Raw genomic sequence first — 20,406 nt, 5'->3', positions numbered from 1 at the left:
CTGCCAATATTATCTTAGGGTGGCACACAGTGGACAAATAGATTCAGCCCCCTACAGTCCCTGGATGAGAACGATTGACTACCCCCACTAGAGACACACCAGGAGGGGGTGGAAAGAAGGATGCCTATCGATATCAGTGCACTAGTATCCCGGGGAAGTCACCAGCTGAAGGGGCTGGTAGTAACCCCGTTAAAGCAAGACGGGGAGAAACAGGAGCTCACACCAGCGAGGAAGGATGTAGTTAGATCAAACGCCCAGGGTTCAAATGTTGTGAGGGTGTTAGGGGGAAGGGTGAACATAATATCCTGGAATATAGCAGGCTTAGCCGGAAAATTTGAAAATATAGATTGGAGAAACCAGCAACGTGGTTTTCATATTTTAGCTCTACAGGAGACCTGGGCGGTTAAGTTCGATCTCTATCACTTAGAGGGCTATAAGTGTTTCTTTGTCCCAGCCCAGGAGAGTAGTGCAGGAAGGGCGGTGGGAGGGCTAGCATTGTATGTGGATATTAATCTCAAGGGAAGATGGACATTACCATCTTGGACTTCACATACCCTTCAAGCAGCAACATTCCAAGGGCAAGGGTTGAGGGTACAGCTATTTAATATTTACAATTCAGGCCCTTCAAATGGTAGGAATGCTGTCCTACAGGAATTAGATGCTAGACTTACCCAAGAAGCTGATCAAAGGAAGGGGGGGGAGAACCAATTGTGTTACTAATGGGAGATTTAAATTGTCACCTCTGCCCAAACCTGCTACCGGTAACTGTAGACTGGGCTGTTTGCCCGGTCACGAAGGGGCCACACTTTGAGCATAGCACTGAGGGAACAACATTAACTAAATTAATTGGTACCCATACGCTAGCACACACTATTGATTTGATAGTCCCGGGTCCAGAGGGCACCCTTGTGCCAACTTTTAAAGGAAGAGGATGCTCCTCTATTATAGATTTCATGCTAATATCCCCCTTTGCAAAACATCGGATTATAGAGGCCAGGATTAAATGGAGTACTTTTAGTGACCACAATCCCTTGGTTTTAGAATTACTTTACAATGGCCACTTGGAAATGAACAAACAAGTGGATATCAGTCTAAGGTCGACAGACCAGGGGAGGCGTTTAAGGTGGGCGAAAATCAACGCCCAGGAATTCTACACAACACTGCTTGTAAAAGGCAAAAAATTTGTCGAAGACTGCCTTGACCCTAAGATAGGGGGTGTCTATCTAGTTGCGTCCTTCGGGGAATTGACAACACTGGCCGATAAACTATTAGAAGCAAAAGGCCCCAGAAAGATAGGCACACAGCCAAGATGGTTTGATACTAACTGTTCGAGCATTAGGAAACCTAAAACCAAGCCTCAAAGCTAACCCTAGGGATAAGGCTGAAGTGGCCAAGTGTAGACAAATTTATAAAGTTAAGATAAAAGAAAGGAAGGCTACCCTACAAGCAGAAGTCTGGGCTGATTTAAGAGAGGCAGGAGAAAACAGGGACTTCACAGAATTCTGGAGGATTATTAACAGGCCCTGTTTTCAGGATAGTAGTGCTCCGGTCCTTAGTACAAATATCCTTCCCCAACAATGGGTGACTCATTTTGAGGGTCTTTACAACCACACTAAAGACACAAAACAAGAAGGGGGCTGGGATGGCACACGGTCTCTGGAAATAGATCTCACACTAACAGAGGTTATTAAGGCAATTCAAGGGTTGACACCGAACAAAGCTCCAGGGCCCGATGGTACACCCCCAGATCTATACCAAAGTAACATCGACCTGTGGGCGCCAATTTTGACAAGGGTGTTAAATGCAGCTATTAAATCAGGACTCCCGCGATCTTGGTCTACTGCACTAATCGTCCCTATCTTCAAGAAAGGGAATAGGGACAACCCCCAATGCTATAGACCGATATCGCTGATTGACGTCTCAGCCAAAATACTTGGGCAGGTGGTTTTGAACCGTCTTATGACCTGGACAGAAGAGCAAACAACAATAGCCGAGACACAGTATGGGTTTAGAGCGGGAAAAATCGACTGGTGATCAATGTTTAAATCTATACTTACTGGTTGCTAAGTACACCAAAGCAAGCAATGGCTCCATTTATATGGGATTTATGGATCTGGCTGCAGCCTTTGATAATGTGAATAGGAACAAATTGTGGGCAATGATGAATAATATGGGAATAGACCCGGGCCTTATAAATATTTTGAGAGAGCTGCATTGGAATACCACTGCCAGGGTTCGTTTTAGTGCGGAGGGGGGGCGAACTGACCCATTTCCATGCACAAGCGGAGTAAGGCAAGGGTGTATTCTCGCTCCCTTTTTGTTCTCATTGTACATCAATGATCTAGAGACAAGCCTTATTGCCCAGACTGTAGACTGTCCCAAAGTAGGGAAGTGTCAAATTCCGGTACTTCTGTACGCGGATGATGCGGTCCTGCTTGAACGAACTCCACGAAGTCTACAATCGCTCATCGATGGATTTGTAACGTTCATGGACAACTTAGACCTGTCAGTGAATCTGAGCAAATCATTTGCGATGGTTGCAGGCAAAATGCCCATTAAGAAATGTGTGTTTAAAATAGGGACCCACATAATGGGCACTGTAAGTACTTTTCCCTATTTAGGCCTTTTATTTGATGGTGAGATTCAGTTTAATTCGCTGATTGAGGAACGTTGTACTAAACTGGTCTCCTCAAATGGTGCAATATTAAATTTTGCGCGCAGGTTGGGACGTTGGTCCCCAGAACAAGTAAAGTGCCTATATAGCTCAATAAGTACCGCAAAGGCATTGTGTGGAGCCGAGGTATGGGGCTTTAAGGATGCTAAACACTTACAGCAAGAGGAAGATACATTTCTCCATAGAATCCTAAAGATCCCACAGTCTACACCAGCGGAAATTGCACACTCAGAACTTGGGATCCCGTATATCACAGACCAGGTGAAGATTAGGCCGGTTATGGCATGGCTCAGAATTTGGGCCAATCCAGAGGCGGAACTGAGCAGGGAAATTGTCACAGACTGTTTGCAAAGGGATAAGGGGATGCATATCCCCTGGCTGAAATATGTTAAAACAACATTAGAGACTATAGACCAGCATACACTCTTTAGCTATCCATGTACAATTTCTATGACCCGGAAACCACAAATTAAAAAACTCCTGCTGGGAAAATTGGAAACTGTCAGAGCAGCCCCTGCATTATTAAAGCGCTCAGTAGCGGCTTGCCTGGTCAAAAATGGGGAGGGCATGGAACCCTATTTATTTCTGATGTATAATCAGCAGGACAGGTTTTTAATGTGCCGTTTTAGGCTCAATTTGTTACCTAATATTTTATCTTATCCATCTGGTTTTACTGTAACTATTGAGCAGAAGGGTGCCTGCGGCTGCGACAATAGGTCTCCGCAGGACACCCTTCATTTTGTATTATTGTGTCCATTTTATCGTATCCCTCGGCGCACGTTCTTGGTTGATATTTTAAGAGAGGGAAAATTTCGTCATGCTAAATCCGCATTACTGTTTCTTCAAAGAGCAATTGACACGCGCTCTTTATGCTCAGTAATAAGCTTTTTGAGAGTAGCAGTAAGGTTAAGGAACACAAGAGATTAAGCAATGATGCACATAATATTTTACCTCTTTTGTATGAATTGTATCAGCTTTGTTTGGTGTTTGCATTTTATCCTAATGAAGTTCAGAAATGTAAATTACATGATTTTTTTTATAAAATGTATTTTTATGATGATTTTTAACCATCGAAATAAAGATTTACTGAACTGAACTGTTTCTTTCAGATTAGTCAATACATCAATGTGATTAGCAAAGATGCAGACAACAAAGTTCAATTTTTCCTAAAGGCACTGCCTTACTTTAGATGTATTTACTTAGATAAATAAATATAAAACATTGCATTTAGTAAAACTGAATCTTTCGAAGGCTGTGCAGTGGTTTAGATGTATTTTCTAGAACAAAAATAAACCAGGTAAGATACCAAGGCAATACAGAGTGGAGTGTTGAGGTATTTATCAAGAAAGTGAGATCTGAGGGAATGTTTAAATAAGTTCACGAAGTTAGTCGAGCAGTCTGACAGATAATGATAGGGAGTTCCACATCTTAGGCACATATCCAGAGAAGGAACAGGCAGGGGATGAACTCAAGTGTTTGGTCTGGAGGCTAATTTTAGATTTACTTCTGACCATATGGCAGCAGCTAGAGATGGCTAGGCAGTGCATTTTTCATTAAATCCCACACTGGCATCAGTGTGGGTGTGATGTGCTAAAAAGTGGATACCAAACTTCCCAGATTCCAGTAAAGCCATTATGGTGCTGTGGAGCTCAGAATGACAAACTCCCAGCCCATATACTCTTGATGGCTTTACTGCACTCACAATGTCTAAGAATAGACTTGGGCACTGGGGTACAGGGCTCATGCACCTATACCCTCACCAGTGGCATAGTGCACCCAGTTAGAGGGGTGGCTGACCTATGATATAGGTAGTGGGTTGTAGGCAAGGCACATCGCTACTGCAGAGACTCGATGGGACAGATGCCGCATTAACACGGCAAGTATTCCCTCAGTTTCACTCAAATCAAATCAACCAGAGGACAGCAAAATAACATTGGCAAAATTATGAAATTGGTCTGTGAAATAAAAAGCAAACTGAAGCCTCAATTCTGGGAGTCCATTTCCAAGGTGTCTTATTAATACAAGAAATAACTATTCTTCTGATACAAGCAAGACTAAAATGAAGTCCTGAAATATCACATACCATTGTGCTCCCCCCTGCAGGTGCGGTTTGACTAGGGCTCAGACATCCATAAAACTAGGTGTACAGATTCTTGTAGGAAAGTCTGATGACTCGGACCAGGAACCCCTCAAGAAGACTGCTGGGAGCTGCTGCAAAAGTAGGCCACCAACATGCTCAATCATGCTGTGTCAATTCTAGATTTACCCAGCCCGGCCCCAAAGCTACTTGTGTCTGGAAAATCATTCTCCAAGAAGATCACTTAAAAATGTCCCTGGGGGGGAGGAGCCAAGATGGCGATCGGGACGGCAGCGTAGGCTCCCGGCTCCGTGAACCTCCACATCCCGCACAGATATCCTGCATGAGATCCTTAGCCTGCACTATATGTCCGTGTTGGTGGCTGAGAGCGGCAACCGATCGTGTGATTCTGAAGTTTCTGGCGGCGGTACCGCCGGAGAAATGTCCATTTGAAGTTTGCGGCCTGTGCAACCCTGGAACCGGGACCTCGGGTGGACAACATGGCCGGGCGGCAGTTCAACAACAGCGGCCATTGGTGACTGGGTGGAGCCGGAGTACCGGAGCGGTGCGAATATTGGCCTGAATTTCGCTGTGGTCATTCCTACCACTGAGCGTAGCGGAACGAGTGCATGCCCGGGGTGGCAATTCCAGGATTCTCCGGTAATTGCCTGAGCCTTCGCCGGTGAGCTGCCCGGACGCTGCCCGTAACGCGTCCCGATTTCCGTGGGCTGCTCCCGGATTTTCGTGGGCGCTGGTCCGTGGTGGGGATGACTGTTACCTGTGGCCACACACTGGATATATATTTTTGTCTGCCCCCGGAACCCTGTTTCCAGTGACATGGAACTTGATGCGCCTGTGCCCGAGTCCCGGTCCCAATCTGGGATGAACCTACCCGGCGGCCATCTTGCTAGGATGGAGTCTGTCATCCTGTACACTGGGTCTCAGCAAGATTGTGAGTGTGTGCCTAAGAGGAGCGTAGCGGAGCGGGCGCCGGGAGCTGGGCTGGGGTACGGTGACCTTCTCGAAGCTCTCGGTGCCCTTCATTCCACCCTGGTTCACGGCGCCTCGGTATTGGGGAGAAAGCTTGATAGTGTTGCTTCAGCGTCGGAACAGTTGCGATCCGCCTGTCCCCAGGCACACAGGGACTTGTCACACTTCACACAGGAGGACAGTGTCGTGGCCGCCCCTGTGAATAGGGGAAAGCTGGACACTTCGGACAATGTGCCAACGTGTGATCGGCTGGCTGTGGGTCCGGTCTGTTCCGGAGGTTTTGGATTTGAGCGGGGGGTGGTGGCTTTGTCCCACGCGCAACCTCCGGCGACCCAGGCAATATTCCAGCAACAGTCGCCTGCTCTGGCTGATTCCGCCTTCCTGGACCTTGTGTGCAGTACGGATCCTGGGGCAGTATTGGGAAAGATGGTCCTCCATAATGTTGACTGTGTTGGTGTTCAGAGACGTCCATCCTACATGTGTGTGTCGCTTCCTGGTATTTTTTGGACGCTCCTCTTCCTTGTAACATTGGACATGGCACTGGGTCGATGGGTATGCATGGGTGGATTCGTAAAGAGTGGCCAAGGATAAGGCTGATCCTTCAGAGGTTGTCATCTAACAGGCGGGCGGGCACAGGGGTTGCGTGCTCTCACGACATAACTAATAGTGTAATAGGTGCATAATGCTCCCCATTTTTTTCTTTGACATGGTCGATTTTGTGTTTGTTTACTGTTTGCTTTGGGGAGGAAATATTGTGCGGGAGGGAGAAGCCGGGGGCATGTTTTGAAGGCCCTCCTCCAGTTTATTAATACTCTCTTTGCTCCCCCGTCTGGTGGGGTTTCCTTTCTTACTCCATTTTCTCTGTTTCTTCTATATTTCGGGTCTGGTTCCGGGGCGACAGGCACACTGCTGGGGGGGGGGGGCCCGTACTCATCTGCAGAGGTGCAGGGTGGGGGGTTGGGGGAGGGGATTCTTTAGTTTTTTACTTTGTTTCTATGGCCTCCTTTTTCTTCTCTTATTCTGCTTTGTCTTCTTTTCTGGGGTCAGCACGGTAGGTCTCCTTTGCTGCCAATCACTGCTTTTTTATGTGTGCCTCAATTTCCGTGGTGATTTCTGGGTCCTAGGGCAGGGGACTGCAGGCGCAAATGGCCGTGATATTCCTCCACATCCTGAACCTCCTGTTTTAGCGCCATTGCCTGGATAGATTGCTATTTATTGTTGGCGTTTACTATTCTGCCTGCCATTTTTTGCTGCTGGGAAATTGTTTGGCACCTGATTCTTATATCCCTTATTATAAAATGAAAACCTTTTGTATCCTGGTCCCTATTTGGGCTGTTCAGTGGCCAAGAGTATGCTAGCATGGAGAATCTGCTCCCCGGGGTGCTGCCTGTGATTAAAATTTGCTTCTGTTACTCTGACTGCTTAGCGGCCGGCCCCGGGGGTTGTAGGCCCATACTTGTCTTTTGTTGAAATGTCAATAAAGGTTTTTACAAAAAAAAAAAAAAAAAAAAAAAAATGTCCCTGGGGATTGGTCCACAGGATGCTGGAGGGGGTGCGCATCCAGACCCAGACCTCGGATGCTGCTGGGTCACACAAAAGGTAGTACTAGGTAGGCAAAAAAAAAGTGGGAGGAGCTTTACTGGTCATTCTTCATACTTTGTTGCAAACCTCTTCCCCGCATTTCCTCTGGAGCACCATAAAACTACTTAATAATACTATCTAACAATTATTATGGAAAGCCTTAACTACAGCAAAAAAGGGGAAAAAACAACGCTGTACAACTTCATGAGATTTACTCTAAGAAATGTAAATTAGTTCCAATGGACTTTGGGTTCCGGTGGTCTCTGATGTCTTTCTCTTGATCTATCATTGACTCCATCTAAAATCACCCCATAGAACAAACTTTGGATGCATAGATGTATCCAGATCCAAACACTACACAGAACAGTGAAGATCATGTGAATCTAGAACAGAAGTGTGTATTGTGAAAAAAGTCTACATCTATGTTCTGCATTGGGATTTTTCTAAATTGCAAGAAAGAGGGCTGAAACAAGTAATTGGCGGGGGGGGGGGGGGGGGGGGGGGGGAACGACGACGTTCCTTGTTGCCTTTTATTTCCACACATTACCATATGCAATACGTTTCAAACATTGCAAAATAAAAGAAAAAAAATGCCAACACACTTTAGGAGTGGCTTAGAAAGCTTAAGTGCTCTTTCCAACAGCCTTGTGTTTATGCTGCGTACACAAGTCAGAAGTGACTGCATGATGATCCAAGACCCATAACCTTAAGTCCACTATGTTAAGGGCTGACCAAACAAGACACCTTCACCTTCATGAAAGTCTAGGGTTTGGGGCGTAAAAGGCCATTTTATGCTCCACAGCAGAAGATTGAAACTAACTGTAGAGGGGAAGATCCAAGAAGCTAACACTGCTGTGGCTCATGCCGCACAGACAGAATTCAAAGTTCCTAACGGGCCAGTGCCTACAGTTTGAAGACCACGGCCTTAGAGGGTCCATGTCAGATAGAGAGTCTGTCTGATATCCCATGGGTGTTAGTAAATCATACTTAGTTGGGGTGTCACACCAACCTTCTCCCAGGTGCTGGGACAAGCCCGTCACATGCAGCTTCTTCAGAATACCAAGAACATTTGAAAAGGTGCAGATTAAATTCATGAAGCTCAGCAGAGGCTGTGCGGTGGAGAACTAGCCCCACAGGTTCTCAATTCTGTCAACAGTCAACAAAACGCCAACATACTCTTTCACCTCTTGCTGTGCAGAACTGCACTAGAAAATGGAAGGACGTAATTAGAGCGGGATCAAGCTGCCTACAGGCAGTCCAGCATGTGCATTACACTGCTCAGTGGGTTGGTACAGTTTCAGACCCACTGCTTCAAGTAGTAGACTGATGGACGGCAGTCAGAAGTGGCTGCATGCTGCCAAGTTTGCCATATCCGGAAAGTCTCAGTGCTGCACACCATGAAGCAGAAATGTCACCTTTGTAAAGTCTGGGGTGTGAATGGCCCATTTATGCTCCACAGCAGCAAGATCAAACAGCTGTATGAGGGAAAAACAGAGAAGCTAATGCTGCTGTAGTTTGTGCTATACCAGACTCCTAAGCTCCCAAAATACCCGTCCCACAGTCGGAAAATTTACATACTTTGTACACTGTGAGTAATCTGGTGGGGTGTAAGAAACTTTACACATATTCGGAAAGTCCATAAAGACCGACAAGTAACAGACGCACATCCCTCGCAGGCACTATTTTAACCAAGCACCTGCTGCTTCCCATCAGAACAGGGCAGAAGAGGTCGAAGGGAAAGTGAACTCCTTCCTTGTCGGACAAAGTCACGGAGCAAGCCAAGCAGCAGCTGCCGCACTGCCATCAGCAGCCTAACAGACACTGGCTGGCCATGGACCCTGGGTGAACCACCATGTGCACAAGTGGAACCGCCACAGCTCTCGCATTTACAGAAAGTGAAATGGTTTCTTTCAGAAAGGGACTTCAGAACAGATACTTACATCTAAATGGCGGTAACACACTGCTTCATTGCCTCCCAGACTGCCCCTCCCCTAAAGAGCAACCTACATGCTGCAGCACACATCATCCATGACATGAAGAAATATGACGACATCACCCCCATCCTGATGGAACTCGATTGGCTCCCCATTGCCGGCACAGGCCATCTTCAGAATCTGCAGCATATTTTGCACAGCAATCATAAGAAGCACTCCTGTTTATCTTGCACACAAACTCACCATATCTGATGGCGCTTGACATACCTGTAGCCCAGACATCAGGCTACAGACTAAGAAGTGTAAAAAGAAAACACAAGGAAGCAAGTCTATTTCATTATGCACCTAAGATCTAGAACAACGTTGTGTATCTGTCAAGACCCCCCAATGCTACTCCAATTTAGGAAAGAGTTGAAACAGATCTCTTTAATGACACTAAATTACAATTCAGAAACTACACATCTGCTTCCAAAATCCAGGTGACTCCCTCTCCTTGACTATACACCCTGCTTTGGACTCAACAGCAGTCTGCTGTCTTTTGGCTAGATTTACGCAGTATAAGTACCACATACATAATCCTTGCAGCAAGCTCATCAGAACTGCAAGCGACCATATCATGTCAAAAATGAACATGTCTGCCATATTAAATAATGTGCTTGCTACTCAACTAGAAGTATTCACTATAATCCACCGGTGACCAACAGATTAGAGGCAGATCTCTGCTGTGGGTAAAGCACTTACTTAGTCTGTGTTTACCTGTATTGCATCAACATAATATTTTGCTGTTGAAGTCCTCGGACTTCAGGGTAATGCTATTTCATTACCTATTCATGTGATGAGACCCAGCATGCCAATCTCATGCCGCTGACATAGTTGCCAAAGTAACAAAGCCTTTCTAAAGGAGATGCGAGAGCTGCACTCGGAGAAGGCACATAGGGATGAGCTTTAACCACCAATCGTCTACAAGGCATCCAGAGCTGAAAGGCAAACCTTGGGCAAGGGGCCGCCCATGAATTTACACTTGCTACTGACTAACCATTTCAGCATAGCCTTTTAATATTATAAACATTTTTGGTTAAAAAAGAAACTCATATCTACTTCCTTGCACATAAAAAAACGGAGCAGAATAGTGAAACTGCCCGTATTACTGTATGAGAGAGGTAGCCTCGGCGTGAAGATACTTACAGTCATTGCTACTCTCAGTTTTAAACTCCAGCCTTTGTAATGTTAAGTTAAGATTAATTCTAAAGTGCCAAAATAGAGAAACCACAGCAGAGGCGCAGCAACTGTATGCATTACTCCTCCATCAGAAGCCAAAAGGTAGGACTTTGTGACTTAGACATCTGTTTAAGGTCCAGGTTCAACAGCAACATCCAAAACAAGCAATTTGCTAAGAGTAAGTGGACACTCACCTGCTCACAGCCGAGTTGGGAAACTACTGCTGTTTTACGGACATCAAAGCCACTGCCTTCCGCCATATGCCATGTTCTGGAACAACTTGCAGGGTCCGGCTCAGTTCCCAAGAGCCAATGTGCACTGCATGTGCAATTAAGGAACCCAGTAATTATCAAACAAATGGCAGCAGGCAAGACGCTGCACGCCAAACTAGAAGCCCCTTATAGACCGTTTCAAAGCAGCCCCAGCGAGTCCCTCAATGCTCCTAGTGTGTGCACCTGTTCCATGACTGACCCAAGAACGGAGTTCCAAGCCCCCGTACTCCATCTTATCAATGTACTGTACTCTTTTATGATCTCTGCTTTGATATCGCATTATGTCACCAGCAAGATTAACTTTGTCCTCCAATCAGCTCTGCCAGGTAGTCCTAAAGGCAGACCATTCTCAAATTGTTTTCTTATTGAAAGGTAAATCAAAAGGCTTAAGTGCAATAGATACAGAAGCCGGATTCTACTAAAAATTCAACAGTAAAGTGTCAATCCGATGGAGAATAAGGAAATCTCTAGTTTGTTCACAGCAAGAGAAAATTCAAATGTATTTCTATCGACCTTCCTTATGGCGCTTCTGCAACTGCCCATCTTGTGCTCTTTACAGAAAACCCAATTTGCAAACTTTAAGGGGAACTAAAAAGAGGGATGTTTGACATGCTGCAATTTTCTACCCTCCTCTACCAGCTCACCAACTCTTCTTCATTGCAAAAACCAAATAGCAGTGCGAGTGTTCTGCGTGTTCATGTAATAAGCATATACTGAGTTTTTGATAACGCTCTCTCTGCTTCAAGGTGAGGGGTACTCAAGGCAACAAGGCCACGCAGAATTGGCTGGTCGTGGTTTATTGTGATGGACAATGGGACTGTAGGTCCTGTTATAAGGAGAGCCTTTATATCAATCAATCAATCAATCATTTATAAAGCGCAGCAAATCGCTCACGAGTGTCTTGAGCACTGGAATTGCCAACTGCTGCCTGGTGATCAGTTCATTCGAACAGCCAGGTCTTGAGTACTTTCCTGAATTGCCAGAATGATGGGTTGTTCCTGAGGTGCAGGGGAAGGTCATTCCAAGCATTGGCTGCCAGGTGTGAGAAGAAGCGTCCTCTGATGTTGCCTCGGTGAATCTGGGGGTGTCTGCGAGGAAGAAGGAGGTGGATCGTAGGTGTCTGGTCGGTTGGTGGAATGTCATGCGTTTGTTGATGTACGCTGGTCCTTCGTTGTGCAGGGCTTTGTATGCGTGGGTCAACGTCTTGAACTGCCATCTCTTCTGCATCAGGAGCTTCATCATGACGATGGTAAATTTTTGTTCAGTGAGAGAGAGAAGAAAGACACCCCAAGTTTGCATTTGATATGCATATGTGCAAGTACTTAAGAGACGTCTTGGGTGTGTGATCGTAGGTTGCAAAGAGTCATTGTAGCAGGTTGTTGAGTTAAAGGCTGAAAATTCTACATGGCAGTCCCAAAAAAGTGCAGAAGAGGGTCTTGATACCTCTTTAGAATTGAAAGCTATTTTCTTTAAGACTCTGATGGGAGGATAGGATGGTACTAAGTGGATACAGGAAATAAAGGCTGCTTCTTACAGAAGACATCAGAAACTTTAAACCATTTAAAAAGCAAAGACGATGAATGATTACTTAAACCTCTTCACTACTACTGCATTCATTTCCGGATCAACGTTATCATTTGGCATTGAATTTTCATGTGCGTGGTTTTTAAATTCCTATTTTAATTAATCTCTTTTAGCAGTGGCCCTGAAGAACAAGTTACTTACCTTCGGTAACGCTTTTTCTGGTGGATACAGTATCTGCCTGTGGATTCCTCACCTTGTGAATATCCCCTGCGCCAGCATTCCACAGAACATTTTTTCCCCAGCTCTCTACGCCGACGACGTCACAATGCATCGGCTCCGCTCGCGACTCCGTATGACGTCACCGGAGCCATAAGAGAGCCACGTCGGCGTGATGACGTCAGTTCCACCCATTTTTTCCATGCCCCCGAGGCGCACAGGTGGACCAACGACAAATTCAAAGTATACACATTATACAATATACAATCAAATATACATAGTGCATAAACAAAAGGAAAGCTAAATCAAACAAGCATTTCCTACCAATGTACCAGAAAGCATAACAACATCTCAAACAAGACAACTTTTAAGGTCTACAAAGGTCGACAACGGGGAGGCGGGTGGGCCAGTGAGGAATCCACAGGCAGATACTGTATCCACCAGAAAAAGCGTCACCAAAAGGTAAGTAACATGTTCTTCTGATGGATACATCTGCCAGTGGATTCCTCACCTTGTGAATAGATTCCCACAGCAGTCCCCACTCTCGGAGGAGGGTGTCCACCTTCCTATACCAGAAAGTCTTGCAAGACAGAGCGCGCAAAGTGGCCCTCCCTCCTCATCTCAGAGTCCAAGCAATAATGCTTTGCAAACGTATGGAGGGAGGCCCAAGTCGCGGCTTTACAAAAATCTGCCACAGGAACACCCCTGGCCAAAGCAGATGTAGAAGATTTAGCTCTAGTTGAATGAGCCCTAATACCCTCAGGTGGAACCTTACCAGCCAGGGCATAGCAGATCTTGATGGCAAGGATTATCCATCTCGACAACGTGCGCTTGTGCACCGCTCTTCCTATGGAATGACGAACATAACCCACGAAGAGCTGATCGTCCAGACGAAAGTCCTTCGTTCTGTCCAAGTAAAAGCTTACAGCTCTCTTTGGGTCCAGGCGATGAAGTCTTTCCTCCTCTTTGGAGGGATGAGGAGGAGGATAAAAAACAGGGAGAGTAATAGACTGCCCCAAATGAAACGGAGTAACTACTTTAGGCAGGAAAGCAGCCCTGGTCCTAAGTACCATCCTTCCAGCATGTAATGTGAGAAAAGGGGGTTTAGAACTAAGAGCTTGAAGCTCACTCACCCTCCTTGCTGAGGTTATGGCTACAAGAAAGACCGTCTTAAAGGACAAAAGCCTCAGAGGACAGCTATGAAGAGGCTCAAACGGGGACCCCATCAGAAAAGTTAAGACACGATTAAGGTCCCACTGTGGCATTACAAAAGGAGTAGGAGAAAACATGTTTGTAAGGTCCTTGATAAACCTTAGTACAATCGGAGATTTAAATAATAGCGGTTGATCAGGAAGACATAGAAGAGCCGATAAGGCCGATAGATAGCCCTTGACCGTGGCCACAGCACAGCCCTGCTGAGCCAGAGAAAGAGCAAACTGAAGCACATCAGAAAGATGGGCTTTTAAAGGGACAATGGATCTCTCTCCACACCATTTAACAAACTTAGACCACCTATATGAGTAAATGGACTTGGTGGAGTGTCGCCTGGCCGATAAAATAACATCCACCACATCAGGCGGGAGAGAGAAGGAATTCAGGTTGCCCCGTTCAATCTCCAGGCATGAAGGTGCAAGCTCTGGAGGTGGGGGTGTAGAACCTGCCCCTCCGACTGCGAGAGGAGGTCTGCCCTCAGAGGGAGACGGAGCGGAGGGCACGAGGAGAGGTGGAGAAGATCTGTATACCACACCCTTCTTGGCCAATCCGGGGCGACCAAAATAACTTGGGCCCGGTCTTGGCGAATCTTCCTCAGAACCCGAGGAATCAAGGGTATGGGAGGAAACGCGTAAAGGAGTTGTGAGCCCCAACTCAACTGAAACGCGTCCCCCAACACCCACTGCATTGGAAACTGGAGACTGCAAAATGACGGGCAGTGCGCGTTCTCGCGGGTGGCGAACAGGTCCACCCAAGGGGTTCTCGACGTAACGAACCACCACTCATGGTCGGCGGAGAACTGCCGACTGAGACTGTCCGCACTTACGTTCAGCACCCCGGCCAGATGATTTGCCATCAGACAAATCCGATGGTCCTGAGCCCAAGACCATAGACGCAGAGCCTCTCTGCAGAGACAACGCGACCCCACTCCTTCGTGCTTGTTGACATACCACATCGCGGTAGTGTTGTCCGTCAGGACTTGAACCGACTGACCGCGAAGGGAAGGGAGGAAGGCCTTGAGTGCCAAACGGATCGCCCGCAATTCCAGAAGGTTGATGTGAAGCAACCTTTCCTCTGGAGTCCAAAGACCCTTGATCTCCAGATCTCCCAGGTGGTGCACACACCCCACCCTAAAGTGGCTGCATCAGTTATCACTGTGGCCACCGATGGAGGTAGATGGAAGGGCTTTCCTTGGGACAGATTGCCCTCTACGCTCCACCAAGATAGATCCGCTGCAGCTTCTCTGGAGATCCTGATCGACTCCCTGAGATCTCCGTTGTGCTGATACCACTGCCTGCGGAGACACCACTGGAGCGCCCTCATGTGCCAGCGTGCGTGGTTGACCAACAGAATGCAGGAGGCGAACAGATCGAGCAGGCGAAGGACCTTCAGAACTGGAACAATCGCTCGACAGTGGAATAAAGGGACCATCTCCTGAATGTCGAGAATTCTTTGAGGAGGAGGAAATGCTCGACACACAGTAGTGTCCAGTACCGCCCCTATGAACAGGTTGCGTTGAGAGGGCACCAGGTGAGATTTGGGCACATTGATCGAAAAACCCAAGTCGAATAACAGTCGAGATGTTACCTGCAGATGATGTTGCACCATCTCTGGGGACTCTGCCTTCAGAAGACAGTCGTCCAGGTAGGGGAAAACCAGAATTCCCGACCTCCTGAGATGGGCTGCCACCACTGCCATCACCTTCGTGAAGACTCGAGGTGCGGTAGTAAGACCAAACGGGAGGACAGCTAACTGGTAATGTTGCGACCCAACCGTAAAACAGAGATACTTCCTGTGCGACTTCAGGATTGGGACATGGAAGTACGCGTCCTGCAAGTCGAGCGACACCATCCAGTCACCTTGCTGCAACGCTTGAAGAACCTGCGCAAGCGTCAGCATCTTGAACTTCTCCTGTTTCAGGTAAAAGTTCAAGACTCTGAGGTTCAGTATCGGACGCAATCTGCCGTCTTTCTTGGGAATCAGGAAATACCAGGAGTAGCATCCCTGACCCCTTTCCTGCTCTGGAACCACCTCTATCGCACCCTTTTGAAGCAAAGCTAACACCTCCTTCTGTAGAAGAAGTAGATGGTCCTCTGAGCAGTAACCCTGGCAAGGAGGGTAAGGGGGAGGAAACTCCTGAAAGGGAAGGGCGTACCCAGTCTCCACGAGGTTTAAAACCCAAAGGTCGGTTGTAACAGATCTCCAACCTCGCAGAAAGTGGGACACCCGACCCCCCACAGGTCTTACATGTTCCAGGATGGGGGATCTAGGGCTGCTTCCCTGAAGCTTCATTGGGAGCTGAGGAGGTAGAAGATGAAGAGGGGTTGCGGCCAGAACCTCTCCGACCTCTTTGTCTCCCTCTATAGGACCTATAGAGGGGATTCTGCTGCTGCTATTGCTGATGAGGCTGCCGGAAGGAGTGAAATGAAGACCTCCCGAAACCTCTGAACTTCTTAAGCCCAAATCCTTTAGCAGGAGCCTGCAGAGCTAAAGATTTCGCCGTCACCCAGCTCTCTTTAAACCTCTGCAAGGCGTAATCGGCATTATCACCAAAAAGCCTCTGTCCGTCAAATGGCAAAACCACCAATGTGGCCTGAACGTCCGTAGAGAAGCCAGACGAACGAAGCCACGCTTGCCTCCTAGTGGCTATAGATGACCCCATTATCCTTGCCACCGAATCAGCCGTATCAAGCCCCGACTGAATCACCTGCCTTGCAGCAGCCTGAGTGTCCGTGACCACTTCCATAAAGGACGCCTTATCACCTTCTGGCAACTTAGGGGCCAACGATTTCATTGAGTCCATAAGAGCATGAACATAGCGCCCTAGCAAGCAGGTGGCATTAGTAGACTTAAGCGCCATGCTCCCAGACGAAAAGGTCTTTTTAGCCGCCTGATCCGCCTTCTTAAGACTCCCTATCCACAGGAGTCGGAGGAAAAGCCCCTGAAGCATGCTTCGAGCATGACGCCTGTAGCACCAGACTTTCTGGAGAAGGGTGTGAAGATAGAAAACCTGGATCCCCAGGTGCCACCCTATATCTTCTCGCCACCTGTCTGGAGACTGCTGGCGAAGAGAGTGGCTTACGCTAGACGTCTATAACTGGCTCCAAAATAGCCTCATTAAAGGGCAGCAAAGGCTCACTGGTCGAGGTAGGCGAGTGTAACACCTCCGTCAGAAGGTTAGACTTGTACTCCGCAGAGGGCAACTGCAAGTCCAGCAACTCTGCGGCCTTCTTTATCACAAGATGGTAAGGAGCCAGCTCCTGCGGTGGAGAGGACCTAGAGGAAGAATGCTCCCACTCCGGAGTCGTATCCAGGCCACTAGCCTCCTGAATCCCTTCAAATTCGTTGGAAGATGTATCCACCTCACCTTCCTCCACCTCCACTCTCTAACGCTCCTCCTCTAAGACCCTCTGGGCCTCCCTCCTTGAACGGATCCGAGGAGCCGGGGTCGGCGTCGTCGTACGCGGAGTCGGGGGAACCGAACGTGGAGCTGGAGGGGTCGGCGGCGCCAGAGTCGGAGGTGCCGAGGAAGGCTCTGAAGAAGGTCGATCCAATCAAAGCCGAGATGGATCCCCAGATGGCGCCGGAAACTGCCACAAAGGCGCCATCGGCAGAAAGGGCATAAACGGGGCCTGAGCATAATGCTGCGGCACTCCCAGAGTATAAGCCTGGGACCAGTAGGTGCGCCAGATGGGACGGCAGCCCGTTGGAAAATCCCATACATCGCATTTAAAAAATGCGTCAAATCCGCACCTGGAGTTGGGAACTGCGGATAAGGGAATAATCCCGGATCCGGTTGAGGAGTACCTGGTACCGGAGCCGCAGTGTCCTCAACAGGCGCCGCAGGATCATCCGGCTCTGGAGAAGGCTCTTTCGCTTGCTCTTGCTTGGGCTCCGAAGCCGAAGACTCCACTGGAACCGGTGACTGCGCCGGAGACCGCGCCGGAGTCCGCTTCGGCGAAGGAGATCCCTCTGGAGACTTAGACGGAGAAGGAGACACATCCTTACTTCGACGTCAAGGCGAAGTTGATCTCGACGCTTTGCTCGTTGAAGACCGGCGCCAAGAGGAATGCTTCCTCTTCTTATGATGCTTCGACTTCCAAGAATGCGAAGTCGACGACTCTGGTCTCGATCTTTCCTTCTTCCTACCTCTCTTCTCCTTCTTAGCCTTGGCCATGAAGAGCTTCGCCTCCCTTTCTTTCAAGGCCTTGGGATTCATCCTTCTGCAGCTGGAACAATCTTCCACGTCGTGGTCGGATGAAAGGCACCACAAGCAATCTTCATGGGGGTCTGTCATTGACATGTGGCCCCCACATTCCCTACAGGGTTTAAAAACCGACTTCCTAGTCGAAGACATGACAATTTTCTCCAACAGTAACCACTAAACGACTACAAAGTAGCAGGAGAGTGCTGAAAAAACTGTTGCGCGTCGACGGCGCGGAAAAAAGGGAACTGACGTCATCACGCCGACGTGGCTCTCTTATGGCTCCGGTGACGTCATACGGAGTCGCGAGCGGAGCCGATGCATTGTGACGTCGTCCACGTCGGCGTAGAGAGCTGGGGAAAAAAGTTCCGTGGAATGCTGGCGCAGGGGATATTCACAAGGTGAGGAATCCACTGGCAGATGTATCCATCAGAATGACACATCCTGCAAAGGACAGAGACTAAGTGAAAGTCAAGGAAATTAATACTTACTATAAATCCCAATAGATGCCCAGTCAGTCAGTCATGACCTCCAAAGTGGGAGCTTGGCACAGTTTGAGACCGACATCTGGCCATTCCAATATTTGTTATCTTCTTGTTTTTTTTAAAGTGCCAACATATTGCCTTTCACTGAATGCATAGTGCTGTGAAAAAGCAGAGCGAAGGAAAAGAGAAGCGTGGGAGGGAAATAGGCAGCACAAGAAAAAGGATGTTTCAATGTGCAGACGTGACAGCGGGAGAAGCAGAAAGGGCCCGTTCATAGCAATCCGACTGCTTACAGCGAGAGAGTGGAAAGGAACTGAGTTATGATTAGAAGTAAAGATGTAGAGAGTGGCAATACAGGACAGGGGTGAAAATAAAAGTTGGGGAACATAGGAGGAAATGACGGGAGTTTTTCAAAGTACTTATGAGGGCAGCAAAGAAAGGACAGGGGTTGGGAGAAAAGCTGATAAGAAAAGTCATGTTATCCATACAATTTACAACTGGCAAGCAGTGTATGTTGCCTATGGTCTTACATTTTGTTATGTTAAAATAAGTGGACTGATCTCTAAACAACGTCATCTCTGTGCTCAATCCAAGCCATTTGCAATGCAGGGAAAATATTCATGGGGGTCTCCTTAGATTGAGCCAGGTAAAGAACACTTTGCAGATTTCCTGAATGTAAGCTGATGCACGGCATGTCAATTTACTGAGGTGAGATAGAGTTCCAGGGCAGTGGGCCAGATAAGTCAAGGAGCAGCCATCTTTATGGGCCTTCTAGCAGTCAACCATAAAAAGACCAACCATCAGAGACGGTACGAAGATCTTAAACAGTAGAATCTCCACCACTAGGCAATGAAGGATGGATCACAGAGAGTACCTTCTACTGAATCTGCTGAGTGCCCAGAAGTCACTAAACAGGACCAAGAGCTCGGCAATACTGGGTTAGCGTCCGAGTAATTGCGCCTTGAACACGCTGTAGTTGCAAGGGTGTGGACTGTAGAAGGCTGAAAAAGATTGAGCCAGTTTAATTCAATAGAGAGACGACTAGAGCTAAAGTAAGGCTCAACCTCGGAGGGAAGTCCTTTAACATGAAAATTTGCCTCAAAATTCTGAGGTGAACTCAGCAACTCTGGAGTACTGTGTGATGCAAAATATGCATAGATTATCCTGTATAAAATCCAGGTTCTTTACCGCACTTATCCAATGATGTGGGCCAGAAAGAATCAGACCACGGATAGTTGTGTAAACTCAAAAAACTTATAATTGAGGTTACTGTCAGACACCCTGTGATCATTATCAGTCAGCTAGGATATATATGGGGAAGCCGTCACCAAGCTTGCAATCTCGTCATCAGCTGGGTGACACCAACACAGTTGTAGAAACAGAACTTAAAACCCTCGATTTTCAGCAGATTAAAAACAGTTTTTACAGTGCAGAACACGAGAGGAGGTCAGAGACGGAAACTGTGAGCAAGCAGTTGGAGATGCCACTCTAACCTGGTGCTTTCAATCCGCGTCTTAGCCGTCTTCTAGAGGGTCTACAATGAGTTTGCTTCCACAAAAGGATGTGGTAGACTGGGTTTTTCCAGACATTTAAAAAACGGAGAATTTCCGATATGGGCCACAAATATGCAAACGGGGCAAAATCAAATTTGACCATTTTAAATGAGCGGTTGCCACAGAATGTTTCAGTGATGGAGGGTCTGGGCCCCTGGGTAAGGCATTATTAAAGACCGCCGAAGAGCAGAATGCCATTAAAAGCTTTCCCAGGATCCATTTTAAACCTGCAACAGGCCAGAATCTAATGAGAAGCAGTCACTTAAGGATCCCACTTCCAAAAACATAGGCAGAGCCAATGGTTTGTCATGTAATAGCATACCACTGTGGAGAGATTCACTATATACAGTAAACAAAAGGTTCATTTTGGAAGCTTAAAGACCCTTCAAAAAGGGTGTGAGGGCGTGGAATGGACTGGGGTGGAGGGGGCGGGGTGGGATTCACGGTGGAATCTAAAGCAGCCAGA

General features: G+C 47.4%; 1 protein-coding gene across 2 annotated transcripts in view; it reads right to left on the bottom strand.

The window, feature by feature from the left end:
- Window positions 1-20,406, bottom strand: part of CTDNEP1 (CTD nuclear envelope phosphatase 1) — a 78,263-nt gene that overhangs the window by 45,708 nt on the left and 12,149 nt on the right. The gene's annotated exons all lie outside the window — the stretch shown is intronic.

The sequence above is a fragment of the Triturus cristatus genome, chromosome 12, assembly GCF_964204655.1.
Source record: "Triturus cristatus chromosome 12, aTriCri1.1, whole genome shotgun sequence".
NCBI classification, from domain to species: Eukaryota; Metazoa; Chordata; class Amphibia; order Caudata; family Salamandridae; genus Triturus; species Triturus cristatus.
The sequence above is the reverse complement of the archived record's forward strand: the minus strand, read 5'-3'. Positions and strand labels throughout refer to the sequence as shown.